The following is a 25511-nucleotide window of genomic DNA, read 5'->3' as shown; positions in this document are numbered from 1 at the left end:
TCATGGTGACGTTTATTTTCTCAGATTGCTGTAGCAAGTAGTAAGGTGATGTTTCCTAGAGTTTTATTTTTCAAAAGGTTTTTACTTAAACAACTGAAGTTTTACTGAGATACAGTTTTTTGTGGGAACTTTCTAGCATGACAGTGGATTTTATCTTAATGATTTTGCAGTTTGGCTATTTGTGAACCTCATGGCCTCTGACTCCATTCTCATCCAGTTTTGTACTTCTTCGTTAATTGCTCTCCTCAGAATTGAATCTTGTTGAATTTTGCAGTCATTGACTGTCTTCAGTGAATGCTTAATAGCCTTAGCTGGTTTAGAGGGCACTTAAATGGCAGCTAAACAATAACAAATGGAAGAGAAGCATGTCAGATATGGCCATTACAGAAAGTGTACAGTCAATATTACACTTTCATCTTTGTGTTACTGTATGTGCTTGATTTAGCATATTTGATATGCTAGATCTTTGTCTCAATCTATAAATAGAGAAAACATAGAATAGTTTAAAGCTGTGAACTAAATGCAATAAAATTAATATATTTCCATAAATCATACTCGTAATCACCTACAAAAAAAAATTTGCTTGCAGAAAGATAGTATTACTTACTGTATCTGAACCAAGCTTCCAGCTTTGGGTGTCTTTCTGGGTCACATCATAGACACTGTCTATTTTTAGGACTTTCTTGTTGCCCTCCCTGTGCATCTTTGTGACTTTTGTGTACCCTTCCTTTCACACTTACACATCTAGCTCCTCAAAAACAAAAAATAAAAAATCAGGCATTGGTTTTATATGATTACTTTTAAGTAGCAACTTTGTATACACCTTATTTTTGAAAGTAGCTAATACTTCTAACTGCTATTCTGAATGAAAGCATTGCATTTCCATATAGAACTCCTGTTCCATTTTTCACATAAATCAACTGCTTTGTGAAAGCCAATTGGAATCATTTGATGATACCTGTTGCATGTTATGCAAATATTTTTTAGCATGACTTGTCAATAATTCACTGTAGTAGGTACTGCCATATATTAGGGAGTGGCAGGAGAAGGGCTGCTCCATGAGGGGCATAAGCCAGGAGCTGAGGATGACCTGCTCAGGCTGTGCTCTCATTGACAGCACAATCCAGCAGGGGCTGAACATGGGGGGCAGAGGAGGGCACTGGTACAGGGTTCATTGACAGCATCCTACATGTCAAGTGATGAACCAGGTCCAGGATCCCTCCAGGGAGTCCAGCTGGGAGTAAAAAGAAACAGGGGCAGCTAAGGTCCTCACAGAGTATGGCTGAGAGGCTCATACAGGAGGCAGGGACAGAGGCAGTGCTGTAGCATGGTCTGAATGCAGGACTCATGGGCAGTGGTGTGTGGAAGTCCCAGGTAAGGCTGGTCAGGGCCAGGAAGGTCTATTGGTTTCCTCAGGATCCTGACACTGCATAGAAAAGTCTGGGAGAAAATTATTTAATACTTACCTTTAAAGCAAGATTTAGGTATTGTACAAAACAAAATGTGGGACTAACTATAAGAATTGTTCATTCTTCACATCACTCCTTGATTAGCGATATGGGGCCTACAGGAAGGATGGGGAGGGACTCTATCAGGGAGTGTTATGATAGGACAAGGCGTAACAGCCTCAAACTGAAAGAGGGCGGATTTAGATTGGATATCAGGAAAAAATTCTTTATGGCAAGGGTGGTGAGGCAGTGGAACAAGTTGCCCAGGGAAGTTGTGGATGCCCCATCCCTGGAAGTGTTCAAGGCCAGGCTGGATGGGGCTTTGAGCAGCCTGGTCTGGTGGGAGGTTTCCCTGCCCACGGCAGGGGGGTTGGAACTAGATGATCTTTAAGGTCCCTTCCAACCCGAACCATTCTGTGTGATTCTGTGTGAAAACCACGATTAATTTTAACAGGTGGTATTAGCGGCAGTGATATGGTGCATATGAAGGTGGATGAGAGAATGGCAACCTGAATTCTGATATTTCCTTGCAAGTATTTTACTTTACAACTTGGATAATATTTTGTTTTCTTCTTTTTTTAAATTAAATTTCTGAGCATGATGCGTAAAATACTATCAGTAAATACCAAAAAGTGTGTTTGTCCTTTTTTTTTGAAGGAGTAAGGTGCTTAGAATTGAACACTACTTTTAAAAGAGATGTCATACTCAGTAGTTTTCTAAAATATAGTATTCTGCTTTAATTAATTACCCCAACTTGCAGTATAGTTTTAAATAATCGAATAATAACTTGTGATTACATACTCAAGCTCTGTTCACAATTCCAAGGGAATGCATTTTCCAAAATTGCCCTTACCTAACCAGTTAATCAATTTGAAATTTAAATATTAATAACAAAATTAACATTGTATTGAAATCAATGAAACAAATTATATTTTAAATAGAGAAAAAAATGCATACCTGCTGCTACTGTACTGTGATAAATTGAATAATTAAATGCAGTATATTTCTGTCTCATTCTGACTAAAAGAATCTTTCACATGTTTAAGTTCAGAAAGCAGTTTTGTTGTAGCCAAAATTATGTATTTTCTAAAGTTGAAAATAAAATTATTTAGAAAATGACAAGTCTACCATAATGTTCTGGTAAAAAACATCAGAAAATTTCACTGTGTGCGGTCTTCAAAAGAACAGACATGGTATGCAAGTTTGGAAAGCTCCACTGTTAGCAAAAAGGTGTAATCATTTTGTGACAACTATTCATTTGTTTGCATAAGTGAAAAGACGTATGGATACGTTTATCTAAAAATCATGAGAAGTGGAGGTGTGACAAACCAGCACGAACAAAAATTTTTGAACACTTAATAAATATAGATTCTGCTTGTGTTTGAGAGCCTGCAAGACCAGCATTATCTGAAGAGATATTTTAAAATGTTGAAATGGTCACTGTGATCAAATATTTAATAGGATGAATTAAAAACTTTTCTCTGCCTACTAATGGTTAATTTCCTCTTTAGAGATTTGAATGGAAGGAAGCTCTAATATTCTCAGTGTTTAAAAGGTGAGCTAATACTCATCTTTTCTAATCTCTTGTTTTCAAGCAAGATGAATCATCCTTTCATCTACATTCCCTCCTGAGGCAAACAGGAATCAAATGCACAGGTTACCTGATCAGTGCTTCTGAGCTGCATAGGAGAAATTCACTGAAATTTCTAGGGACATCCACTGCCTTTTCACAGTCGATGAATTGCTTTCTCCTAAAACAGCTGACTCCCTGAGTAGGCCTCCATTTTAACATTTACTCCCCAACCACTTGGATAGAAAAAGCAGTTTTCAGAAGATTAGTAAGAAGTTCTTTAAAATTTCAGGATGCTCAGGATGTTAAATCTAATTGGGTATGCTCTCTTCATCGTAATACTTCCAAAGGTTTGAATTCTGTACCAAATAAACAGACTCATACTTTGATAATGGTATTGCAAAATACTGAAAAAAATATTTGTCATCACATAACAGAGGAATAAGCTCAAAACTAAACTTCAATAAAACGAAAATATTTTTTTTTAATTACATAGCATATGGAATAATAGATATTGCTCCACTTACAATGTGTGGTACTGGCTATGAAGTTAAAATTCATTTCTTTGGTCCAACTAATTAAAAGCAGAGGAAAAAAACCCTGGGAATAGAAACATGCAAAATTGCAACGAATCCTTAATTCATACTAAATATTGTTAGGATTGTAGGCAGGTGAGTTGGCTACTTACTTGGCTCTGGGCTGAGGTTATGCTAACTGAAAAGGGCACAGAAAACTATTGGACATGCCAGGACAAAAAGCCAAACCAGCCGCTCTGACTATGCCATAGGAGTTGGACCTTCTTCATTGGTCTAGAGGACCACATTAGGAGCAGGATGAGTGCCTTCCCTGGCTGGTAAGGGAACACCCACATGGATGAGTTGAGTACCCTGCTGTTACCCCATCAGTGCCTGCTCCTGGCCTGATAGCATTGTCAGATACCCGTCTCTCCGTCATAAATGTGCCAGGTATTACTGACAACATAATCAAACACTGTTTTTTTAGCTCAGAACCATTTACAAATATAAGATATAATTTATCTGAATAATTTAAATTATTTTGATTTTACAGTGTTGAAATGCTAGCAACACACATCCTTTTTTCTACCTCTGTTTTTGTTTTTTTTTTAAAAAACATTAAGGGCATGGGATAAATTAAAACAAAACAAAAGAAAGAACAAAAAAAACCCCACAGTAAAATCAAGGATACTTTAGGAATTTTCTTAATTAAAAAATAAATAGCACTTATTAAAATACTAACAATTACAAATTTTAAAAGGGGAAAATATTTTTCTGGAATACTAGATTTTGCCTATTAAACTTTCTAGTTTTAAAGTGGAAGAATTATAATTTACAATTTGACAATGCTAAATTGTCAAAAATATCTTACAGAAATTTTACGAAGAAGGAAAGCTAGCAAAAGAATGAATGTTAGCAACAGCAGAAAATTCTAGTGCCCTCATTTAATAGCTCTGCTTGTTTTTCCATTTCTTATTCTAACTCTGCTGAATATGTGTTTCTCCTTTTAAACGATAGAAGTCTGGGTCAAACAGGCAGCAATTAGGCTATGCTGCTAACATCAGTGCAACCTCCAACCTGTTATATGTCACCTAAGGCCATCCTGGTAGCTACAGCAATCTTTTTTCTTCTCACTGAGACTCCTTCCTTCTTCTGGTCCTTAGAACTTTAACCTTAAATCTTTGTGAAGGTTTATATCTATGTAACATCCTTTAATATCTCCAGCCAAATTTATGCAATTATTGTTAGAAAGTGCTCCAATCATTCTCATATTCATTCTCATCAATACCAGAAGACAAAAAAAGCCCCACATTTCTTCCTTGCTTTTGCCTTCTTCTTCCTTTACGTCTGCTATGTCAGGGTTTCCACTTACAGAATTTCCTCACTTTAAGCCTTGTTTTAGTTTGTCTTTCCTTTCCCACTTCCTTTGTCTTTAGGTGATCTACAGTACTACAAGATGTAGTACAGGGTGCCCAGAGCTAGTGCTTATTTTTGTCTGGGCAAAATGCCACGATGGTGTGTTGATTCTCCTTTCTGAATGCAAGCATTGTTGCATGTAACTCCATTTTGTAACTTCATGCATGTGTACCCTTTTGTTCTTTGTAAATTCTTTCTCATATGAACAATTCCTTGTTTACTTAAGCCATATAAAGACCCCGTCTGAGTATTGTTATTATCTGGCTTCTGTTACTGCCATTTCAAATCCTGTTATTAGGGTTATCCTCTAGGTTAGCAGACTCAGTAATAATAAAATAAAGAAAAAAAAAAAGGCAACTCTGTGAGGTTCTAGATAAATCCAACAGAGACAAAATCTCTTTGACTATTTTGTTATTAAGCCTTTAAGACATGTCAGAGTGGAATATTTGCAGTAATTCAGGTCTTCATTCCCAACTAAATTTAACAACTGAAAAAGTACAAAGCTTCCTTTTTCACCCTCCTGTTTAAGTCTTTTTGGATATTGATGTAGTTGTTGATAGGGAGACAATGGAACATTTCCTGAAACATTTTCCATTTTCATCAGAGGCAACTGTAGCTCTGAGTTTTTTCCACTCACACTGTTTATTATGCCCTAAGACATGTACTTTTCTTCTCTTGTCACTGTTCACTTTGTGTCCAAATTGACAACCAGAGCAGAAACTGTGATCTGATTAGGGTCAAATTAAGGATTCAGCACTTTGGAAACACCTTCAAACCGCTGATCACGAAGTCATTGATTTTTCTTTCATCTGATACACAGTTCTCTAGCTTTCTCTACTATTTGCATGGAAAGAGAAGAAAAGAAGAAATTTCACTTGAGAACTTAGGGACCAGTGAACAAAATCAAATGGGATGACACTCTCCCCTTACAAAGAAAGAGAAACTAAAAAGGTATAAGTGCTAGACAAAGACCAATGAAAAGATACAGAAACAGAAGGAAAAAAGAACAAATACCAATGCAGACTGAAGGAGGGAACAATGGCAATTAAAAAAAAAAAAAGAAAGCACAGTGAAACAGCAATCAAAGTGGAAAATGATGAGACAGATAACAGAACTGAATGAATCTAAACAAGAAAATTTTCACTGCATGAACAAAAAAGTAAATACGGCTAAGGTGTGAACAGAAGACATGTAGAATGTTGCAAATGGACTGAACATGGAGAGGGACACACAGCATAAATACAGCAAAGCTTGTAGGTAAGAGAAACAAAGATAATTTAAAAAAATGTAGCAGAATGCAATGGTAAATAGATATTCAGCTCTGAGAGATGGGTTTTGAGCATGCAAGACATTTAAATGGAGATTTTTTCAATTGAAAGTTTTGCTTTATGAAGAAAATATATTGAAGTAATAAAAAGTTTGGCATTGTGATTAAAAATACAAAGCTGAAAGAATAGTAGCTCACATCAATTGTGCTATACTCTTGGGAATATTTTGATGTAATGTTAAATTTCTAGATACCCATTGGGAGTGAAAGGTAGAAAATTAAAACTGATTAAAGAAAGTGCTTGTCCAGACGAGGTGCAACTGGTCTCTTGAACTTATGCTCACATTATTACATAGAAGCCAGGATTTTAGCAGGTTAGGAAAAAATGGTTAGATGTTCATCTAGCTAGCAAGGAGGTCCAAAGTTAAATGGTAAAGATTTAAAACCAAAACCAAAACCAAACCAAATGAAAACCAACCAACTAACCAAAAATTTTTGGTAATTATTGGAAGGTGGAGGTAACTTTCTGCTAACTGACCTTAAGAAGAGACTTTTCCATTATCAGCCTACCTTGGGATATCTTTCTCTTAAGTAACTGGGATAGCCAGTTTGGCTGCTTTGAAGTAGCTGATGGATATTGGACCACCTTTTTTACTTGACTTCTCATGTAATGCAACAAAAACCTCTTTTACGGTCTCTGAGAATTATCTTCTTTGGACAAGCTCGTAACTAGCATTATACAGATGAAGAGTGCATATAGCGGCTTTACAGGGAGATGGCTGTGATCATCTCTGAGACCCAGCTCCGCTAAACATTAGTTATGTATTTTTCATTGCATAGGTAAATTGCTTTATGGGATTTGAAACAGTCTAGGAAGTAAAGCTGATTTTCGTTGTGGAGACCACTTATATACAACACGCATATATGACATTATACCACAGCATGCCAGCACAGACTGTCTGTGGCCATTAGACTTCCACCTATGCTTCAGCTATAAAAAGGGGAAGAATGATAGTTCAAAATAATAATCTTGTCCCAGAAAGTTATAGTTTATGGGAAAGACTCATTCTGTTGCAGGGGTGTCGAACTGTTAGACTTGCTTACACGGCAGAAAGGTAACTCTTAAACCAGTTGTTAAATTCACCTCGTATTGTTGCAGTTGACAATATCGATAAACATACCTCATAAAGTTGATAATTGAATCAGAATGTATCTAGAACAACCGTATACTACACTCTGAATATTAGTTAATGCATGGAGAAGCTATTTCTGTTGTTTTTGAAGAAAGGCGTGATCGTTCTATTTTAACTGGTATGTCTGCAGAAAGCCAGAAGAAACACATGACCGTTTGTGCAAATATACACATATGTGTGTGTGTGCATTTACATATACACTTACTAGAATGAAGTAATGTTTAGGCATGAGGCTTGAACTGGAGACCCTTTCTCTCTGTCTCTCTAATATTTGTCTTAAATTGTGAATGTGATAGCTTATTACTGAAAAGCAGCTCCTGTAGTTTACATTAAGTTGCAGAGTTTGAAGTAAATGTTTTATCATCCAAATTATTTATGTAAGCATAAAATATGTTATATTTTGTTTTACCTAAGTACAAGTTAGTCAACAGTATACTAGAAATTTGTGGATCTGCTGACAAACAAGAGCGTCTTTTCCTACAAAACAAAATGAACAAACAAACAAAAAAATCCCCAAACAAACAAACAAACAAAAAAAACCCCAAAACCCAGAGGTTCTTTCTAAGTCCTAGTAGCATCAAAAATATTATCTCCAGATCTGCTGTCAGTTCTTCTGTAGTCAGTGCAGGTCTTCAGGACCTAAATGTAACAACATAGATAGCTATGCAAAAATGTCTTTTTTATTAGGATTTACAAATTACATGACTTCAATATGCTTTCATTTTTGCATCGTAAAACATATGTGCTACACATCTACTTTTCAAGCTGTATAGGAAACTTAGCTTGATAATATCCATATGAAGGACTGAAGTTATTTTGGCAAATACTGCTTCCTTATAATATGAAATGAACTGTGCATAGAGAGAAAAGTATATTTTATTCAGTTTTAAACAATATTAGAAGTTCCTTTAAGATAAAATATGTTTGCTTTTCTTGCTTACAGTTTAAAGTCACTTTCTGTATATCTGCCATACTAAAACTATGTACGTAGACTAAGTTTTAGCTGAGACTTGCAAGCAGAGAATCCTCATCTCCTTCAGGTCTTTTCTAATACTATACAAAAGGAAGATTTTCTTGGACAAATGCTGTTCATTCTTATAGATGGCCTGCAAGGAACCAATAAAGAGCTCTATTGCTAAAGCCTGCAGATAGACCTTTCTCTAATACTCTTTTACAAGGTGGTTAAAGTTGTTGATGAGAACACCTCTCTACAATAACAAGCATCTATTTACAAAGAATGAAGCTCGTATATTTGGGTGGAATATTGGGTGTTGGAAAAAGTGAAATGAAATGAACCCAATGTGATGATCTAAAAAATAAACAATAAGTATGAAAATGAGGAATGTGGCAAAGAGATAGCATATAAATATGTATAGCTAGAATCTTTGATATATGTTTTATTACACCAATTTCTAAAAAAAATTGAGAAACTTCAGTAAGCAACAAGTAGGATATGACAGGGATGAGAAGAGATAGATGCTATAAAGAACATAGCAGATCCATGCAAACTCCCAAATGAAACACCGCATACACAAAAGGGACAAAGGGATGAGTGAAAACAGCTCTACTTGTTGGCTATTTTGGTACTGCAAATATTCATATACTGTAGTATTTCATCTGTCATTTAGAAAGTAGCTGTTGATAAATTGCAGAAAGGTTTGTACAGTTTGAAGGCAACAGTAAATATTAAAGGAGACGGTTCTCAAATCATAACCATTGACACAAATTTTCTCCCATGGCAAAATCTGGAATTAAGTCAAAGTATTTTTATTTTTTTTAAATTTGAAACTAAGTAACTTCTTAGCTTACTGCCTTCATAGGAACTATGTAGTGTGGTACTTGATAATGCAGCTCTATAAATATAACCTGGATGAAAAAGTCACAGTGACATGCTAATCAAGGTAATTACCTCTCATAGCCATTTGATTATTAATAATTGCAAAAATATTCTTTGCCTAGTCCCAGTGCCATTGTAAACATGTTACAGCAGACCATGTGAAAGTGAATCATGGCTGTAATGTTCCTATTAATTATTTCTATTTCCTCTGTGATTTCAAGTGATTACAGGAAGTGAAAGTATATTTAAATATAGAATTGAAGGAATATTTAAAATGTAAAATCATAACAAAATCCTCCATGCCATGCAAAAAAAAAAATAAAAAAAATAAATTAAACCTCTTGATTGGCCAAAATATAGAACTCAGAAGTATGAAAGATAATACTATTCACTGTGTAAACAAGTCAAAATAAGGTTTTTTTCCAACTGTAATACTGTAAAAGTATTATAAAAAGGTACTATGTTTCCACATATAAATACTATGTTCACGTCTCATTCTCAGGTTATGTATTATAAATTCTATAATTATGGTTACAGATAGGGCAAAAAATTAACATGGATGAATCTTTTAAAGTTAAAATTGGAAAACAATGGATTTGACTAGGCTTTCCCATGAAAAATAAGCTCTGAATGTATTTGTATCTTCCTCTTTTCACAATATTGCTTTAACTATCAAACTATTGTCTAGAATTTATCTCTCATTGTATTGCATTGCGTTGCATTCTATTCCACTCCATTCCACTCCGTTCCGTTCCACATTCCTAATTTACTAATAAAATTGTTTTATTGGTCTCTGTCCTACCTTTCTAAGCCAAGTCTAATTAATTATCCTCTGATAATTTTTTTTTTTTAACTTTACCATTTCCTATTCATAGTTTCTATCTGTGAAACTACCATATTTGAAGACCACTTTTTCTAAGATCTCACAGTGTCCTTAACTAAAATTACAAAAAGCTTTCAACTAAAAAATCTAAACAAGTTTCTGTTTGTATCATTGTGTTTGCACCTGTAATACGCAAGATCCTGATAGGATTTCAGCTTTGGGTATGTTGAACCTTGGAGTTACGTTTGACATGATTGTTCAGTTTTATGTGGAGGATTGAAAAACTTCTTCTCTGTCCCTGTGCTTTGGGTGAAGTATGTTTAATCTTTCTGTGACTAAGGTTTTCTCAATTGTTGTCTAGGGAAATTAAATCTGTTTTTTTTCTCAGAGTATTATTGGACATTGTTTTTTTGTTGTTTAGAACCACATTAGTTATGGATCAATATGCTGTAACGCCAGGTTCTGTTATTATGCTAATGTGATCCAGATTTATATGGCAGTGGTTCTTAACAGTGATTCATGTGGTGCAGCTGTAAGAATTTTTTCAAGTGATATTAAGCCATGAAGAAGCCATTTCAAAAACAGAGAACTTGCTGGTCTTTCAAAATAATTATAAACCTCAACACAAAAAATTATTTATTGTTATGCTTTTTATGCATTGTGATTTTGTTTTGTTTTAATGAAAAATATGTTTGCTTAAACAAGGTGCTTTTTTCAGATTAGTATTTAGAGAAGTGGTGAGTTATTGCTACTATTGAATTCAAAGGTAAAATTTCAAGAAAGACACAGAGCAGGACCAACCTTCAACATTCTAAAAAAATGTATTCCCTGTGTACCCTATTAAATGGATTGTGTCCTGAGAATAATTTTGTGTTGATTTCACAGTTTTCATTATGTGGCTCATGGTTTGAAAAAGTTATATTTAGCATTTTTATAAAACATATATCCAAATAATGCAGGGGTAATGAAAATGTTTGAAAGTTCCTGCACAGGTTTTTTTGGTTTTACTCTAACTGTCTTTATCAGTTAGAGTAATAAAAAGTAACAACTGTAACTGCTTACGTTGGTATGAAATGTGGGTAGCTCACTTATCCTCTTTTTTGTGAGATATCCTATTTGCAGTAATGATTTTTTCCCTTAAAAGTCTTGGTTACACCACTATCTGATTTTATTTATGAAGAATTGTTTTTTTAATGTCAGTTAAAATTACTCATATATGGAAACAAGATAACACAACCAAACCTATTATTTGATGATTGCAAAATAGATTAGCTAAGTAGACTCATATTTGTACTACACATTTATTTTTATTTAAACCTACCCCCATTTATTAAAAGATACAAGCTAGATGCAGACCTGGCAGACCTGTAAATATTTACAGATGTGTTTTATACATGCATAGCTATTACCCAATCCTAAATACAAAGACAAACAGTGGCTGCATTTTCTTACCTGTTTTCAGCAAAAGTAATAGAACCTTTGGAAATTTCTTTCCTGAAATGATTGTGGTATTCCAAGCATGAAAATAAATATATCTGTTTGATAAAATAGTGGGTTCTCAGCACATAATCAAAAAGACCTTGTGATATTGGACTTTTCTTAGTAATGTTTAGTAAAAAGTGTTACTTTTTAAGGAAAAGCAACACTATACTTTGAAATCAGTGGAACAGTACAGACACTCACACAGTAGTGTGTTCTTAAATGTAATTATTTGCTCCAGGCTGCAATAATGGTTCTAGTTATTCCTTAGTATTTAAAAATATTACAAAAACATTATCTCTTTTTTTTTTTAACACTAGTGCATTTTATACTTTCATGCACAGCAGACTGACATGCAGTAAACTACATTGTCAAGGCATATAGAAAAAAGAGAAGAATATTCTAGTTGTGCATTTATTGTTGTCATTGGTAAGCTGCATTTTGTCCTTACATTGATGACTTTTGGAATGCTTATCTATGTAGGGAAGTTGTGGATGCCCCATCCCTGGAGGTGTTCAAGGTCAGGCTGGATGGGGCTTTGAGGAACCTGGTCTAGTGGGAGGTGTCCCTGCCCATAGCAGGGGGGTTGTAACTAGATGATCTTTAAGGTTCCTTCCAACCCAAGCCATTCTATGATTCTATATTTCTATGAATATGGAAAAAAACACCCCAAAATCTAAAATTGAAGAGCTCTATACTTTTACATTCTAACTAGTCTGCTTCAGATAGGTGCTGTTTTTCAGCATTTTCAGGTCATTGTCTGAAAACCAAGGAAATGCTTGCTTTTAAATTACTGAACAGATGTAAATCATGTTTACTTTAATAGGAATGTTGAGAGCTAGACTGAGAGGAACTAAAGGTATGACTCAAAGCTGATGGAAATTTGTGGGAAGATGCTGATTGGTTACAATGGGTTTTGTATTAAACCCACTGCACAAGAAATCTCTTTTTTGTTTTGCGGGGATGAAAAGGGAAAAAAAAACTCCACATGCATGGATTATCTATGGGGGAAGGAGAAAAATTATAAAGGAAAATCTACATTTTCTAAGTTCAAATTTTTAACTTAGATTTTTCTCCCTTGGAAGAGGGACCTTATTTTCGATTTTTTAAACTCAAATATAATTTTCTTAAATTTGATTTCCACTTTCCTGCTAGAAATTTCTGTCAAGCACAAATGTGCAAAATTTGCCATGTCATTTTAGATATAATGTTCAATATGGAATTAAATACTTACCTGCTATGAGAGGGAAAATGACATGTTTATATATGTCATGCTTATGTAATGTATACATTGGATTTATATAATAGATACATTAATTTACAACCCTTTGCTTTTCTGGTTTTGTAAAGATCATTATAGTGTCTCATTTATGACATGATGGAATAAATAGTGTCTAGAGTGTCACGACTTTTTTCCCAGATCTGTCTATCTCAGAATTTTAGATCTGTAAATGAAAAATCTTTTCTGTTATATCCTGACTTCCTTCTCCTCCACTTTTGTTTTATTTGGTTGTGTCTGTTGCCCTATGTGTTTCCATTTTGTTCTTGTGTTCTGAATCCCTTCCCCTCCTATGCAACTGTAAAGGTTTGCTGCTTTTCTATCCACTTCCCAAGGGCATTTCAGAATCGATATGGGGAACTGAAAGCTTAGTTTCTCACTACAGTGGTCAAAAATAAAATCTTTTTACATACTTTGTTCTCCACTGCAGTAGATTCAGGCTCTGCCTTGAAGCACCACATGCTGTAGACCATTCTGTAGAAAGATAGCAATACTTGATGTTGGAGGAGGGACACCTTCCTCTAGCATCCTCTGGACCTCCCTGTGTTGCTCTCTGCTGCGCATTTTGCCTATATTTTCTCTTTCAAAGTGAACAGGGGCCTGTGAGAAAAGTAGGTTGCTTTTCACTCAGAGTGCAAGTTTTCTGGAAGAATAGCAATGAAATAAACTCCATGGAATTTAATTTTTTTTGAGCTATTGCAGTCTCTCTTACAGCTAATTTAGCTGATGAACTGATAGGATTTGTTCTATTTGTTGCTCTTACTCAGTGATGACTTTATATTCTAAGACAGTGAGTTTTTCGTATTAAAAGCATAGATTCTGAAATATATGCAGATAGCTTTTCCTCCTTCACATGCCCTGCTACTACAACTTTATCACTGTACCAGAACAGAAATAACATGTGTGGTGATAATATCACAAGCTTTTTGCTCATGGACGAATTCCAAAACTCCACAGAATATTTAGTATAAGTTGAAGCTGTTCTGGAAGTTCCTGGCACCTACAATGGTGATAAGCAAAATATGGCATCTCTCCTTTCCATATTGTGCTATTTTCACACATTAAGACAAAGTTACAAAAGATAGTTGAGCTCATCTAAAAGCTTGTTGTCGCTTATAGAAGCAAATCTGGCTCCCATATTCCTCTGACTTTGGCTGTGTGATCCTTCACTTTCATCGGCTCTGGCACTCATCAGGCATATCCCTTTGTGGATATGCTTCCCTTTGCTAACTGGGTTTATTTTTAATGGATTAGTTCTTCATCACGGTGGTTAAATGAGCTGGTTCACAGAGGAGTGTGCAAATCACTGCAAGCAGTGTGAAGTCAGTGTCAGAACTGTGGGAAAATTTGAAGGAGCAGACTCTCCTCCTTTGGCAGTTAGAAAGACCCAAGATCCACTAAAATGTACCGTACATCTCTACCTAGCTTTAAGAAGATGAGGAGAATAAATTTGTTGTCCTAATGTTCTAGCTGCTAGAGGCTAAAAATATGTACTGCTTGCTTCATCATTTTTTAATTCTAGTTACTTTAAGAACCTAGAATGTTTTTGAGTGCTCTAAAAGTAATTGTTTTTGATATGTTTTGTTCTTCAGTTTTTCTATCCAAGAAGCAGGCAAATCCTCACACCAGAGTTTTTTAAAGACTATTTGTATGGTGGTGAGATATCTGGTTCTTCTTACTTTTTTTTTATGTATTAAAATAAATTGACTGGTCTAGAAAAGATAATTATTTATAAAGTCTGTTTAATTTCTGATGCTAAAAGAAAGTGGAGAGTTGTATAATAGAAGTTTCACACTGATAATGGATGGTGGCAGTTTTTAGAAACATGCTTTGTAAAGAATATAATGATCATGCCAGGACCTGATGAGTAATTTATTGTTTAGTTCAAAGCAGCTGTTCAATTAAAAATGTTCAGCCTTGACCTATGATCGTTATTTTAAAATAATAGATCGCATGAGCAGTTTTGCATTTTGACAGGGAAAAATTGTCATTTGACAAAAATAAATTAGTTCATAAATCATATGTCGATTTGTTAATGAATTGTTGAATAAAGTATAAGGTATTTTTATTAACATTTTCAGTGAGAGTAAAACTTCAACCCAGTCAGCCACATCTGCTCAATCTTGTTTGCTTTGTTTTATAGGCTATTAAGACAAATTCTACTTACTTATTTTAAACTGATTGAATAGACATATAAAAAGAGTAGGAGTTACTCCTATTCATATTTGAATTGGAATTCTTTTAAAGAAGCCTTTACATTCCTTATTTTCTTCTTAGTTCAATGGATAAGTCACTGCTTCCTTGAAAGGAACATTGGAAGATCAAACATGCTTTTTTTCCTCACTGCTTGTGCAACATTTTGCCTGTTCTTAAATACATTTTTACAGAGGTGACACCAACTCTGTTTGGGCTCAGCTGTGTCCTGCAGTGGGTCTGTTGTCGAGCTCGCTGGAACCAGCTGTGTCCAGCATGGGGCAGCTCCTCCTCACAGAGCCTCCTCCACTACCAAAAGCTTGACACCTGCATCTAATGCACACATGAAACACGCATGTTACAGAGCCTCAGTTTAATTCACTGTCAAGACATTGACTGAGTTCTTGAATCGTGAGATTTTGATATCCCTCCTAAAACTATAGGAATACTTTCAGTGAGATACTGCTAAACTCCAAATTTACTCATTAGTTACATGTCCAATCCCTTTCTGAATCCTTGCAAATTCTTGGGTTAATAAAAGAACTAGTACAACAAGGTAATTGAACTTCAACTTATCAGTTTTAATTTGCCATTTTTAAATTTCATAGAATTCTTTCTGTTATTGTGAAAGAATTAATAGCCTTTCTTTAAATTAAAGTAGTTATTTTTCTAATAAAATATATCAGAACACTAGCAAAAAGAGCATGATGATTGATTATTTGAGTATTATAGGAAAATAAATACTAGGTCAATGTAAAAATTTTTGAAGTAGGAAGGATTAAAAAGGAGCCTATTACAATTTTAATTATTCTGGACTATTTTACTTTCTAATATAATGCTGGAAAAATAGAACATGTCTGCAAAAAGACAGAAATGCAAAGTGTAAGTTGTTATTTCTCGCTCCAAAATTCATTAATAAGTGTGAGTAGTGACTTGATTGACATCACAAGTGATTGTGTAATCCATTTCATCAGAATTCTTTTGGAGCATATTTGATCCTCTCTTGGATTAACTTCTATTGTTCCTTGATGTTTTAGCCTTTGGCATTTTTGGAACTTGCTCTTTGGACATGGTCTGTTCTGCTGAAAGGTCAGAAAGGCCTGGATGCATAAGTGGGTGCATAGAATTTGGATTCAAGAAAAGGTCATGGCATTGAAGAGTTAAAGAGAAACTAGTTTTGCACTGACAGTTAAAAGAGCAGTCAGAAATATATAATCATGGAAATATTGTTGATATGATCCACCAGATTAGATATGGGACTCAGAAATCTTCAGAAATTTAAATTCGTATGTACAAGGTAAATTGTAGTTCTTTTACTCTCAGAAATGTTAGTGTTCTCATTTTAAAATATTATCTCTTTTTTTAGTGTAAAACTTCATTTTTATCATTCTCCTATCTAAACAAGAAATAAAAATAACTCAGAAAACCCACCCTACAGATATATTGGAAACTAAGGAAAGTAGGGCATCTTTGTGTGAATGTAGAAGTACTCTTATAAGATCTGTACGAGAAATAAATGGCAATATGTACTAACAAAAGCTTATAGCTGTTTTATGTGGGAATCAGTTCATTTTACTGAAGTGATGGTAAAGTATACAATTCATTCATTTGTTCTAGGAGTTCTACAGCAAAATTTATCTTTCACCATCAGTTTTGTAGGTTGACATGTTAGACATTGTGTTTCTCAACCCTGGCAACCTCTACATCTACTCAGTATTGTCCTTTGAGCTTTGTTTTGTTCCCCCCCAAGCCTTAACTAGAGGCTCTGGGGAGACCTTATTGCAGCCTTTCAATACTTAAAGGGGGCCTACAGGAAAGATGGGGACAGACTTTTTATCAGGACCTGTTGTGACAGGACAAGGGATAATGGTTTTAAACTAAATGAGGATAGATTCAGACTAGATATAAGGAGTACATTTTTTACAATGAGGGTGGTGAAAACACTGGAACAGGTTGCCCAGAGAAGTGGTAGATGGCCCATCCCTGGAAACATTCAAGGTCAGGCTGGACAGGGCTGTGAGCAACCTGATGTAGTTGAAGATGTCCCTGCTTATTGCAGGGGGGTTGGACTAGATGACCTTGAAAGGTCCCTCCAACCCGTTCCATGCTTTTACGGTTTTATTTAACTTAAGGACTGTGAGAAAGAAATATCTGTCTACAGAGATTAGGGCTTTTAAAACAAGTCTGAATCCTGCTCTCTTGTTCTTTGGACCTGTTCCTTTAACCGGAAAAGAGCACTTTCTGACTTTGGTGTGTGTTGTGAGAATAAGTATCTTGGAATTGCAAGGTCCTCTCTCCTGTGGTGTTTATGATCACTTAGGTATGTTAACTCAATCAGGTGAAAGAGGCTATTATCACATAGAATGATTTGAATCTCACATAGTATGTCTCATGGACAATTAAGGATGGGATCTGACTGCCCAGAGAGGCTGGGCTGTCTCCATCCTTGTAGATATTCAAGACTTAACTGTATAAAGCCTGGAGCAACCTGTTCTGACCTCAGACCTGACCCTGCTTTGAGCAAGAGGCTGGAATAGGCACCTCCTGAGGTTCTTTACAACCTGATTTATCCTGTTATCTTTTGTTGTGAAATGAATATTTTGAGATATCCAGGCAATCTTTTTACAGTAAGTTTCCTGTGCCTTTTTCATATTTTCAATAGGACAAGTTTTCTATTTATTTATTTGGGAAGATTGATGTAATTTTGGTAAATGGCATGGGAAAGTCAAAACAAGAGTGAAAAAATATCTTCTTTCGCTTGTGGCATTCATCCTAGTTTATAGTGGACACTGAGAGAGTAAAAGATGTTAAAACAATTAGAGCTGAATCTCAAGCATTAGGCTGTGGAATTTGATATAGAAATCGAAAGCATGAGATATACTTCAGACTGAATGACCTGAATGACTTTGTGTGTGGAATAGGGACTATTCAATTTCAGGGGACAAGTAGAAGCATAGGGTTAATATGTTCTGGGTGACTTTAAAGGTGCGGGGTCTTATTCAAAAGCAAAAATATACGTAGACAACAGTTGTAGGTAACTTTATTTTTTAAATTAATTTAATTTTTTTAACTCCTTCATAAACATAAAAGCACCACTGATGTTTAAATAATGTATTTAATGTCATAGGTGTTATCAAAGATCTTGGTAGTGAAATGCATAGTTTAATTTTTTAAGGCATATTACCTTGCCTTTCTAGCTTCTCTCTTGACTACCTTTTATAACTGACTGCTATTGCTACTTAACTAGTTTTCAGTGCTTTTGGAACTTTCTACCGGCAGATTCTTAGTTTGCTGTGCAGAGATCAGAGATGCTTACATGTCTAGTGAATTATTATGGAAGAGACACAAGAAAAAAAGACCACAAAACAAACAGACTGAAAGGGAAACAGATGCTAGATTTTGCATTGTCATGAAAGACAGCAACCAGAAAGATGCCAAGAGGGGAATACATAATTTTAATACGGCAGCCAGAATCTGGGATGCCAAATTGAATACACTGAACATTTAAAATTCATACTTTATTAAGTAATCATATATTCTCTTCAATATCTCAGTACACAAAATAAGAAAATACCATGGCACATACAAGTAAGGGGATAGGATCCTCAGAAACAAATATTTGATGAGTATTAGAAGACAAAAATAAAACTGTGCCTGGAAAAAATACTGAAGAAACCTTTTATTTCAGTCAACCAGTTGCTGATCACAGCAAGTGCAGTAGCAGTTTGGGTTAGAAGAGCATACTTTTATCTTAGAAAATGCAAATAAGCAATCTCTTCTTCTGAGGGCATCTATGACTTTTTTATTATTATTTTTTATTTTTAATACTCAGAGCTAGTGGGAAAATGTTAAACAAGAATTTGGCAGGCAAAGGACCTGATTTCACAAAATTTGAAATTGAATTGGTGTAACATCAGGCTAGTCAGATGTTGAATCTAATCATCTGCTACTTAGAAAATTAATAGAAGTGTATACGAATACACAAACACAGACAGGAGTCCATCAGCCAATAATGAATTCAGCAGCATGTAGTCCAACAAGGTCAAGCCCCAGCAGTATCTTACTAAGTTTTAAGTTATATTTATTTGGTAAGTACTAAATGGTAGTGTCTGCATAAATAATCTATAATAAGTTACTGGACATAGCAACAACTAACAGAATTGGTAGGAGGATTGTATTTCGTTTAATGGGAGAAATCAGTTTAATGGGTTATGCAGCTTAATTTGTCTATATACTATGGATTTTAAGAATAATATTCTCTGAAGATTATCAAATTGCATATGTATCACTGAGACCAAAATTTCATAGTGGAAGAAAAATAAAATTTACATTAATATTATAGAAGCAAAAGTTATAATTAGAAATATTTTATCTGTGCTTTGAATACATCAGATATTTCAATTTCCTGAAAACAGCTAAATATGGAATAACATTTCTACTGTCTTCAGAAATTTTGGCTTTATTTGTGTGGAAGATTCTCAGCGAAGGCATAAAAAAAGTTCATTTTACCTACCTTTTTACTGGGCATTTTGCTTATTATGCTTACTGTTTTTCAGGATCCATCTTGTCCATTTGACATTAAGAATATACGTTTCTTTGGAGATCAAACTAAAAGTGAGAATGGATGGACACTCAAATTTGGAAAGTTATAAAAAATTGACAAATATACATGTTTTACATTTCTGCATTATTTTATAAAAATTAGGGACAAACATTTCTCACACCTTTCAGATGAGCCTAGAACTCTTCCTGTTGTAAAATTCCTATGAGCTAATCAAAGCTTTAGTGAGATCAAGTGAAACATTACTATTCAGTAAAAGTTCTTTTGGTGAATCTCCTTGTATGCTATCCAACCCAAACTGAAATATTCCAGATTAACTGTATTTTCTTTAGAAATAAGTAACAGACTGTAGAAAAGATAGAATTTTGTGAACCTGGAAAAAAAAAGCCTTTAAAATAATTTTTTTTTAAAAATACATATTTAAAAAGGTAATCAATGCTTTGTCAAACAGCAATTATTTAAGATATAGAGGCAATGAGGAAATGCTGTCATCTTATTCATCATGCTAAAATCTCCAGTAAACAATTTATCTAGGAGCACTTTTGTATGACTAATCAAGACTGCTTTCCATCATTTTAACTTTGCAATTATGAAAAGATTGCTCTAATTTGATCCTGCAGTTGGGAGCTTGTCTTTCCTTAAGGGCTTATGAGTTCAAAGTCCAGTATGCAGCTAAAAGTTCACTTGATGTATGATTAAAGGTTTATCCTAAGGATAAACAGTAAAAGCAGGAAACAAATGACAGATAACACTTCAGAAATTCCCAGACAGAACCCTGAAAATTTTGGAAACCTTAAATCTAAGATGATTTGTCATTTTTGAATGATATAGATGATTAAGAAAAGACAGTGAGAGAGATTATAATTACTCTTGGAATAACAGCCTCTTAAAATCCACTTAAAAAAAAGGAAAACATAGAGATTCAACTTTTTACTGTTGTATGCACATTTCCTTTGTCAATCTACAGGATGTGCCAAAATATAGTAACTCATTGAAGAAAAGACACAGTGACACACACTGTAAAAGTTGTTTGAAAGAAAATAATTATGTAATTTTAAGTCATTTATAAAACAAAAAAATATTTTATTTATACAACTTTTCATATACATTTATTAGAGTTTATTAAGTATATTTTAATGAATGGTGACAGAATATTTATAAATTCCTGCAGACATAAGACAATGTTTTGTTGCAGACTCCATTTGACCCTTTCCATTACTGAAAAAACGTATAAGGATGGAGTTGGAGAAATTCCCCATATATGACACAGATTCCTTCAAAACTGGTCTTTCAGCTGGAAACAGACACCTTTTAGTCAATTCATTTGTACATCAGAAAATTTTCTGCACTTGCATCCTGAGTATTTAGGGACATCAAAGGACTAAAAATCTGTCTTATTTTGCGAAGAAGTCTTAACAAATAAAAAAACCGAAACAGTGAATTTAACAGTTGTTATCAGTAATTCACTTACAATATTACTAAAACTCATAGTCCAAATAACTAATTATTAAAGAAAAATCTTATTGATAATACAGTTACAGTTGTACAGAAACTTCCTAGACTCTGCCTCTTTTCTCTGGTGGTGGTCTCATCCTTCTGACGTCCCTCTGGATCCTCAACAGCTTTTGTTTCCTCAGGAGGATGAGGATGGCACAAGGGGGTAGTTATGGTAAACAACCAGCAGGGTGAATTCTTTGCCAAAGAGTATGATGGTGATGATGGAGATTTTCTTCTCCCCAGTCTGGGTCTACTTGGGGCTGTTTATACACATATCTCTAATCGTATCTCATATGCTGTTTTCTCTGGCTCCTAGTTACCAAGTGTTTCTGTTCTCCTTTCATTCTTATACAGTGAGGTGATTACAAAAACATTGCCAGATTCATGTTACTGAAACTACTTTACAAAGCATCATAACTTTGCATGCAAATAATACCTAAATACATATGATGTCTCCACATGATATATCATTCTTAATTTCACCATATTTACTACAGGAGTTTCAGAATATCTATCGACAAGAAGTTTTTCATTAAGAATATTTGCTCTTTCTATTGTAGAAGAGATGAATGAATAAAAATATCTGACAATTTTTTCCTGCATTCCCAGAATTATCTGTAGTCTTTGAGTATCCACCCAGCTAATTTCATACTTCACATTCACAACTTCAAGGTCTACTAGATGGACACATAATGTGTCCATTTCCTGTGGGTGTAAAGGTACCTGGCAATCTTGTTAAATCACCAGCAAGAACAAAGCAAACTTATGTATTAATACGCAGTGTATTAATTTGCAAATTTGTATCACTGTTGTATGCTGGATAGCACTCTGTAGCTGAACTGCAGCGTCTTGATCAAACATTCCAGTAGAACATTAAAATTCAAAATTTCATTTTTTAGGAGTTGAGACAGAAAAAGTGTATTTTGGTCTCTAACTTCTGTAGACATTGTCTTTTAGTTCCCATGGTCTCTCGCCATAGGACTGAGTATCAGTTGCTTATGGGATCTCTTCATGTATTTCAAGCAACACTAAATGAGCCAATTCCAAAACCAAAAACAAAAAGAGGGAAAGAGGAGAAGGACTGAGTGAATGAAAATCCCACCAACAAGGAAAAAAAAAAAAAAGCACCCACCTGTCCTAGTATAAATTTCTTCTGCCAAAGTGGTAGACTATAAAGGGGTGATGGAAGTGCCTAAAATAATACATAGGCACATCTAGAACCCCTAAGAGATCCTGCCTGGTCTCCAGCTCTCCAGGAGAGCATGGATCTCATGTTGGTCCAATGTCATATCTACCAGCTCTGTGCTGATGTCTCAAATACCTTATGATGTCTAAAATAGAGACACCTGAGTCACTCCATTAGGTATTTTAAATTTGAAAAAAATTGATGTAAATGGAATGAAATATGCAAATGGAATGTAAGAGAGAAAATTGCTGTAGATTAAAAAAAGCTACTACGGGAGATTTGAATTTTAAATGTGTTTAATATGCAGATGATATAAGCTTAAGGAGATGACTGCTTGTTTTGCATAAGTGCCCCACCTAAAGTTTTGTTTTTACCAGGGTGCTTTTTTTAAGTTAGCCATTTAGTTGCAACTGGTCTGAACAAGAGACAGTAAGCCCCGTGCACATACTTTATCTCACAGACATTTTGCTACTTACCTGACATCTCTCTCCTGCAGTTATGTACTTGCTATGTTTCATTTTAAATGGCAAAGAAAACTATTCTAGCTAACAGTTTTGACTTTTTGTAGAGTTTTACATACAAATGAGACTTAAGCTCTGAGGTCAAGGTACTGTAGGACCCAATGAATAATACTCAAGTATTGGGTTACTTCAGTTCTCTGAGCAAATAACATTACATTCCCTTTTGAAAATTTGTAGTATTTAACCAAGTAACCTTCACATGTTGTTGTATTTTTACTTCTTAAAATTTTTAATTAATTTTCCATCCACTAAACCACAAATAAAACCTTCACATTTTTTTCATATAAATTTAAGTGTAGCAACAAAACTAAAGAAACAAGTTGAAACTTTCTTAGTAAATGCAGCACAATGATGGTGCCAAAAGGCACACCCTTGAAAGCTAAGTGGTATCAAATGGCTCTAATAATGATTTCTTTTGCATGAGGAGCTGTAATACTTGCCATGTTGTAACATGTGTTCATTTTAAAAATCCCCTACCCATCTAAATTGCGCATATGTACCATTCATAAAATTAAATAATTTGGGATAAATGTGTATTTCTTTTCTGCTGGATTTGTGTTTATACCCATAATTCCCGCAAATCATTGAGTAGCTACATAATTACCAGCTAAACCTTCTGTGTGCTGCAAATTAAAGTTTTATTCAAATTATTGGCTAGCTTTTACGTTAGGTCAGCTTATTTTCAAGTGGTGAAATTTACCGATGAATTGACGTATGTATTGGTTTATGAATAAGCTAATGGGAAAATTGCATTGATATTGACTTGTCAAAGAATTATGCATATGCCCATAAGCATTTTATTGATTTGTTTTATTGTTAGAACAAAAATATATTCTCATAATCAAATAAAAAATGCATTTCCTAATTCCTAAATATTCTGTCAATAATTCTCCATCTTTGCATATTAATTTAAATTCTTTAATCTAGTCTTGTTTTAATTATGTTATTCATGAAGAGGCCAATGACAAAAAGGATAGGGTTCTGGATACACACACTGATGACTTGCTGCATATATACAGATATCTGTATAGGCACCTCTTTAAGTGTCATTGCTACTTCTGTTCATGTTTTTCAATTTTCTGGTCATTATGTTGTGAGTAATATTATCTTATCATTTGGCTTTCATACCTGTCATGATTGTAAACAATAGCATACAGTGGCTATTTCAATGTCTTCTTCTCTTTTTTCCCCTGAAAAAAAAAAGATAGGCTATTGTGTTGGGGTTTTTTTTTGCCAAAGATTGCTTAAGAGAAAACAATATAACACCCATTAATTTAGAGTATCCATGAAGAACACCAAGTAGATAGTCAACAGAGAACAATACACAACATTTTATGATCTCCACAGCAAATAAGTCTCATGCTAAATTGCTAGTATACTATATACAACTCATCTAAAGTTATCTTAATATTAAAAATGAATAAAACATTAAAATAAATGCTAATATTGAAATTACAATAATTTTTCAGGAAATCATTTCAAATTCTGGGCTTCTCATGACTCTGTTCTTCCTTCTGATGAGACTAGAATTACTGATAATGGCAGGACATAATTTATGAGTTCATATCAGAACAAGACTCAGACTGAATTTCAGTACAAGCAGCAGAAAATGTATTAAAGCAACATTAAACACCATTGGTTCTTGCAGTACTTCTATCAAGCAAAATTAAAAATATATATCTTTTCATCGGTAAAAAACATCAGAGTTTACATTTTTTTTTTTAAGAGTTCACAAGACCAACCTTAGAATTGGGTGTTCTGGAATCCTATAGAGATATATTGCAAAATCTAACATCTCTTGTAAATCCTATTTAATACATAGCTGCTTTACAGTGGATTTCTAACAAAGTAGTGAAGAGCTTTGGATGTTGATTGTGCACGTGTACACTAAATTTCATATTTCACACATATAGGAGAAAATCAAAACATGATCATGAATGTATGTATAAAAAAAAAGGAAAGGGCAAATTTATTCTAAGAACAGAAAGAGAAAAGGTAAATCTTGAGCAATCTGGACTAAATCTCATGTTAAGCCTACTTTGAGCAGGAGTTTGGACTATCTGACCTCCACAGATCCTGACCTAAATTTTTCTATAATTCTAAATTGAAAGTAATAAGTAAAAACAGGGCTCAACTACAAACACATGGAAAAAATTTATTGTTAATCATTAATAAAATAAATCTTGCTAATCTGCCACACAATTTTCCACACATGGCTAGCAGGGCTCCAAATGTATGTCTAGATTTCACTGGTGGGTATAGACAGCTAAATTATTCAACTTGTTCTTTACATATTTTTGACAGGTAAATACTATGGGTTTTGTTGGTCTGGTATGAACCCTGACGGGGTTATTCTCCTAGAATAGAGAAAGTGTTACCATATGTATATCAAATGGAAAGAATGTGTAGAGCTGAGTATCAGTAGAGCATTTCAGCAGTGCTATGAGCACACAAAAATTGTTCTTTCATCTGTGTCTCAAACATATTGGTTTTAATAAAACCAAACAAACAAACAAAGAAAAGCCCCAGAAACCCTGCAATTCCTTGCAAGAGAGCTTTCTTTATGGATGTATTATTTCACAACAGCACTCTTTGGATTTCCTGTTTGAGTTGAAAGCAGAAATATCTTCTCTGAGGATAAACTACATATCTTAAATAATCTTAAATTCCCTCATTAAAGTGAATCATGGTCCCCTTTGTATCATCATATTGCTGAAGAAAATTCA

At 34.3% G+C, this 25511-nt stretch overlaps 1 protein-coding gene across 3 annotated transcripts in view; it reads left to right on the top strand.

Moving 5' to 3' along the window:
- Positions 1–25511, top strand: part of CSMD3 (CUB and Sushi multiple domains 3) — a 684352-nt gene that overhangs the window by 89174 nt on the left and 569667 nt on the right. The window lies entirely within an intron of this gene.

The sequence above is a fragment of the Larus michahellis genome, chromosome 2, assembly GCF_964199755.1.
Source record: "Larus michahellis chromosome 2, bLarMic1.1, whole genome shotgun sequence".
In the NCBI taxonomy this organism is placed as follows: domain Eukaryota; kingdom Metazoa; phylum Chordata; class Aves; order Charadriiformes; family Laridae; genus Larus; species Larus michahellis.
The sequence above is the reverse complement of the archived record's forward strand: the minus strand, read 5'-3'. Positions and strand labels throughout refer to the sequence as shown.